The following is a 6000-nucleotide window of genomic DNA, read 5'->3' as shown; positions in this document are numbered from 1 at the left end:
AGCAGATTGTTTTTGATTAAGTGATGCCTCTGAAAGCATCACTGTTCAGTCTTGGGGAGAACAGAAGGTGAGCCTCATCTAGCATACTTCTCATGATTACTCACCCTGCTGTGAGTCTGGTGTCAAAGTTCACACGTTGGAACACAGGAAGGGAAGATGGCCACAAAGGCTAGGCTCCTTTGACTTGACTTTCCTATACAAGAAGAAATAGCTTAGATCTTTAGTTGTTCACTGTCAACTTGTTAATTACCTTAAACCCCTCAAATGGAACGCCCCCAAATTCTGGGTTTGGTTTTGGTTGGGGGAGGTTAGTGGCAGAAAGAGGTGGTGTGTGTTAGTCCCATCCATGCAGCAAAGTCTGATCTCTGATTATCTCAGTTGTCCCTACCATTGGACAAAGCCCTTTGCTCCACTAAGACCATGTGATAGCTGGTGTCCACAGACATTCCAAATTAATTGAACGCACATGTGGGCTCTTTCTGTCACCCCAGAATGAAGTTGAGGGTCTTGAACATCAAGATTCTCATGGACAACCCCAGCACTGACTGACCAGAATGTCACATTGTTGTCTTAACCTGGGACGTTCAGCGCTATGACCTGGCATTACAATCCTGACTGGGACAATGATGGGGAGGAGAAAGCCAGGTCAAAGAACAAGGTGTTGGATGCAATTCTCTTTTGGGAAGCTAAGTCAGGAGAAGACAAGGGGGTTGGCTTCTCCATAAAAATGAATGGTTGATCATCTCAATGAACCCTCCTTAGGATAAAAGAATACCTTTGGATCACTCTAAATCCAGCATGATGACAAACAAGCTGTGCTCCTCACCAACAGATCCACCAAAGACCTAATATGAATAAAAACTGCAGTCATGCAAGGCTGAGGCATCAAATGAACATAATTCTTCATTCTCCTCATTGCAACACTCCACCCTATCTCTAAGAACCCTCCTGCAAGAGTGAAACTTCTCTATGTGGCAAATGTTCAACACGTGCCTCCAATACAGACCCAAGATCACCCAACCTCTGCCATTGAGTTGCAATATGCACTTGTGTGTGGATATACTGAGAGATCAAGCCCTAAATCAATGTTGGCCCAATACATTCACAGAGGTGGATGAGTGAAAGGGCCTCAGGATAAACATCTGTAAGAGCCTTCTCACCACCTCTTCACCTTGCACAACACATCCTTCTGTATATGAAAAGACATGGATAATGTGGATCAGTTCTTATACCTTGGAATACTTCACTGAGCAAGAGCACACATTGACAATGAACCTCAACACCACCTTCAATGTGCCAGCACAGCCTTTGATTGTCAGAGGAAACAAGTCTCAAATCCAGCACCAAGTTCATGGTTGACAGGGAAGCTGTGCGAGCTGGCCCCTTCTATGCATTGACATGGATTATACAGAAGATAACTTAAATCCCTAGAGAAGTGTCAACAGAGAAGCTTCCACGAAATCCTGCAAATTCATATTGGCACTCCAATGTCAGTGTTCCCTCCCAGGCCAACGTTCCCAGCATTGTGGCACTGATTTTTTGTCATTCAGCTACATTGGATGGGTCATATTGTCCATAGGCCTGTCATAAGAATTCGAAAACCAGGTCTCTACTCAGAGCTTTGTCACAGCAAGCACAAAGGAAAAAGGTCTTTTTTGAAAAATGGACATTCCTACCAACATAAGCATCTTTTGCTCAAGGCCATCCAAATAGCAGAAGAAGCATTCATTGAAGGCATCAACTATTTCAAACATCTCAAACAGGCCCAGGTACAGACAGAGGAAGGAGTGTGAGTATGAAATAAAGTGTTGTTAGTACTTGGTTGCTTTAACTCTTGGACAGTAAGTTGGAAATATAAAATCTACCTGTCAACGTTTTTCAGTTAATAACTGGGATTTCGAATTCCTGTTTTAAAAGTTAATCCCCTCTCACGCTGTCCTCCCTCTCACCTTCTTTATCCTCTCAATCCTGAGGCAGGAGGGGGTGGGGTGGGGGGGCTCAAGGTGTTGCCTGTGGCTCTGTGTGTGTGTGTGTGTGTGTGTGTGTGGGGAGGGGAAAGGGACTCCTGTCAAGATGTTACGCGCGCCCCCGCAGCCATCGTCCCGGCGGCGCGCGCGACCCGCCGCGTGACCGCGCCCGAGCGTTCCCGCGTTCCCGACTGAAGCGGAGGAAGCAGCCGCGCTGCTCCAGGGTTTGTACAGGAGAAGCTGCAGGCAGGTAAGAGAGCGGGTTCCTGGGAGAGCCTCTCCCCTCCACCCCTCACTCTCCCCTTCCCTCTGTCATTCCAGTCTCAGCCCGACCTCGCAACCCGATGAAGACCACAGGGTTCTGTCTTTTTCTCTCTCTTGTCTATCCATCAGTGTTTTCATCTCTCTCCCCCATCGAACCCCCATCACCTCCTCCTGTCTATTTGTCTGTGTGTGTTCCTCTGCCCTCCCCTCTCACTCAGTTCCCTCCTGCCTCCTCAAGCTCTGTTCCCCTCCGTCTCTGTGGTCCCTCTTCTCCCCGCCGTCTCTTTTTCCCCCCCATCAATCAGTGTATTTGTCTTCATGTCTTTCTCTTTGCTTGTCTTTCTCGTTCCTTCAGTCTCTCCCTTTACCTTCTTCTGGCAGTTCTTGGTTAATGTGTTGAGAAGTTGGGTTATGTTCTGATATTGATGCAACTGGTTTCAGGGTAGAGTGCTGGGCAGTGCCAGTCTCTGTCTCCCTTTGTTGCCCAATTGCTCGCTCACTAGTCTGACAGATCCTCACTGGCGATCCCTGTTCAGATTGCAATTTTCTCTAATGTTGTCACAGGGAGAGTAAAACTGAAGAAAGACAAGTCCCCTGTTTATAGATACCAACACGTGTTTATTTAAACTGATCTCTTCATCGATTAAATCTGAGTATTTTACTCCTGACTTGCTTTTATTTGTATTTAATGCTGGTAGCCTATATTCTACAGTGAAGATTTTTAAGTATCACTTATCCTTTGCCCTCATCCCCTTGCAAATTAGTGCCTTTCCCTCGCTACCTTTCATTGCCCTCAGAGTACTCAGTGGGGCTGTATTTGTCAGCAATGATCAGGAGCACAAGGTTGACCAGTGCTGATACTCTGTTCCCTCTGTTGCTCTTAACACCTTTCACACTGACAGCCTCCTGGATCGGATGTGTAAACCTTCCCACAGCTTTAAACAGCTCCTCGAGATTATGAAAGTTAAATTGTTTTTCAATCTGTAATTTCCAGTGTTCAACTAGATTCATTCTTAAACCCAGAGATGCAAAGCAGAGAAGGTTTCAAAACAATAGGGTTTCTTCAAAAAGGGACATTGTTCACCCTTCATATCTGTGACAGCTTGTTCGAAGTGGCGTCTAACTGGTCCAACTCCCTTACTTTTTGCCCGTAACATTGCACTTTCCTAATGTATCCAATTTCCTTTTAAAATTCTAACTGCATTTGCTTCCAATACGTGACTGTGTGTGTGTGTGTGTGTCGGGGGGTGGGGGACAGGTGTGTTTGGGGCAGGCAGTTGGGGGGAAGTATTCTTCTCTATTTCTGACTTAGAGAGATGACCTTTAGGTAAATTGACTTCCATTTCTCCAGTCTCTGGGGTTTTTGCAAACAGATTTTAAATGAATTCTTAGAATTGTTTTATGGAAACGTTCCTTTTTTGATTTAAAAATATTTTTTGTGCATGACTGCATTTCTGACAATAAATTTAATGTGTAGTTTTAATATTTTGTATGAAGTCCTCTGCTGTACTTTGGGAATTGTGCCTATTTCTTGTAATCTCCTGTTCTATTCACCAAACACATCTGCTTGATTGATATTCTATGTATCACAATGATCTGTTCTCAGTGTTTTGTAACATACTTAGCTGTTATGTGCACTATTATCAGTCACTGCATTGTGGGTTCTGTCATGATAGACCATGTTTTGAAGTCTCTGGTTATATCTGTCAGACTCTACCTTCCATTTGCCAACATTGCCCCTTTATTGTGCTTCCTCTGGATTCAAAAGGGGTTTTTTGCAACTGGAAAAATCAGTCATGCAGTCAGTTTGAAGTAGGCTTTACTAATTGTTTAACATATTAAATAGATGTTAAGGTATTAACTACATACCAATTCCAATCATACTAAGCTCATACAACATAAAAAAATGAATGTTTGGACCAAGTTTCCAAGGGCAGTAATAGAAGATAATAGGGCTGTTCAAAATTGTTATTATGTGGAACTTAGGAATGGGAGGATTTCATTCAGCCCATCCAATGTTCCATTCCATTAGACCATAGCAGATCTGGTGCTCAGCTTAAACTGAACTTGTTTCCATTTCTCACAATGTTTATCTAATAAAAATCCATCAGATTCAATTTTGGTATTGCCTTCCAGCTTTGATTAGCAGGGAGAGCGTTCTGGATTTCTACTAGCTTTCGTGTGAAGAAGTACCTCTTAACATCACTGCTGAACAATCTTGTTAATGTTAAGCTCATACTCCTGAGTTTTGACTCACCTACTGAAGCCAGTAGCTTTTCCCTTGACCCTACTAAATCCTTTTGGACACCTTGACCAAATCATTCCTGAACTTTCTATATCTTCATTCATGTCTGCTATACCCGAAGCCAGGTCACTTGCTTGTTGTCTGCTGATGCTTCACTCTGAGTGGGTTTTTGCAGTGGGGGTGTAACCATTTACTTTCCCTCTCAGGGTAAGATGAGGAGGCAGGTCCTCAGTCTACCTCAGCAAGAACAGGAATAAAAATCTACAGTATTCGTATTATTCTGACCACATGTAGCTAACTGAGCTAACAAGTGCACTGTTAACTTTTTATGTAAAGTGTTGCAAATCTAACCCTGCATACTGCCAGTAGTGATTGTAACGAGGTCAGCCAGGTGGACCTCATAGAATATGAGTTCCCTGATTGGGGCTGCTAATCTGGGAGCCCTGGCTGACAGATATAAACAGGAGTGTCTTGTCCTCATTTCCCTGAAAACCGGTTGAATGTCAGGGTTTGGGGCTAAGCTTTGTCATTCCCCTCCCTTGTAAAATTGCTGTCTCTCTGTATACAGCTGTAAATGTTAATTGTTTTGTAAACTGTGAATTGTTTAATAAAATATTTAAAAAAAGGAATGTCAGAGGTTCTCTCCACTCGGAGCGTTGGCTCTGAGGGAAGCCAAACCAGTATCAAGTAAATAAAGGTTGATTTGGTAATGGGATACCGGCCTCTGTGGAGTTATTTCAGTGGCGACAAGAGGAAAAAAAAATGCATTCCTGAAGAAGCTCACTTGTAACAGTTGTCTTTGAATTGGGGTAAACATTTCTGGCATCATGCTGTTATTTGGGAAGCTTGATTCGTTCAATCCTGCTGTTGAAGACTAGGGGCTCAATAGGTGGAAAGAATGTGTTATTTTTTCCGGGCACCTGACATTGGGGCAGATGAAAAGCAACGAGTGGGCCTGCAGCCTTTCTGGTTGCTAGGAGCCAACGTTTCCTGAGGCAACAGATACTAAGACCTTTCAAGAGTTGATGGATTTAGTTAAGGAATGTACGATTCCAAGCCTTCTCTAATCCTGAGGCCCTATCAGTTTTACTTGGCAGTTTGAGAGTTAGGAGAGTCCGTGTTGGGACTTAAGACAACTGGCAGAGGCATGTGACTTTTGTTTAACCATTAATGAGATGCTGAGAAGCTGTTTTTGGTGTGTGGGATTACTGATGTAACCATGCAAAAGCTTCTACTAGCTGAAGTCCAACTCAACTTTAAACAGACACTTCAACTGGCTTTATTATTAGAAAATGCAGCAAGTGGAGAATATAAGTTACAGGATGTTATGTTGGGAGTGGACACCTTCACCAGGCCGATTGAACTTGGGGGACACCACTTCAGTGAAGCCAATTGCAACACTCAGGACATAGCTTGAACTGAAGGACTCTAGGTCAGCCCACAGCAAAACCCCAAAACAAAGCTAAGCCTCAGCCAAATGGTTGACATTTTCTTCAGGATACAGGCCATCAAGCTACTATAGCT

The 6000-nt window shown here is 43.7% G+C and overlaps 1 protein-coding gene across 4 annotated transcripts in view; it reads left to right on the top strand.

Annotated features, from left to right (window-relative positions):
- The first annotated feature begins 2143 nt into the window (after positions 1–2143).
- Positions 2144–6000, top strand: part of LOC140454487 (sodium/calcium exchanger 3-like) — a 352119-nt gene continuing 348262 nt past the window's right edge. For 3 of the 4 annotated variants that reach the window (XM_072549277.1, XM_072549278.1, XM_072549275.1), the window contains exon 1: positions 2144–2217. The gene's annotated coding sequence lies outside the window, so the exon portion shown is untranslated. The remainder of the gene's footprint in view (positions 2218–6000) is intronic. The other variant, XM_072549276.1, reaches the window with a different exon arrangement.

The sequence above is a fragment of the Chiloscyllium punctatum genome, chromosome 29 (assembly GCF_047496795.1).
Source record: "Chiloscyllium punctatum isolate Juve2018m chromosome 29, sChiPun1.3, whole genome shotgun sequence".
Lineage (NCBI taxonomy): Eukaryota > Metazoa > Chordata > Chondrichthyes > Orectolobiformes > Hemiscylliidae > Chiloscyllium > Chiloscyllium punctatum.
The sequence above is the reverse complement of the archived record's forward strand: the minus strand, read 5'-3'. Positions and strand labels throughout refer to the sequence as shown.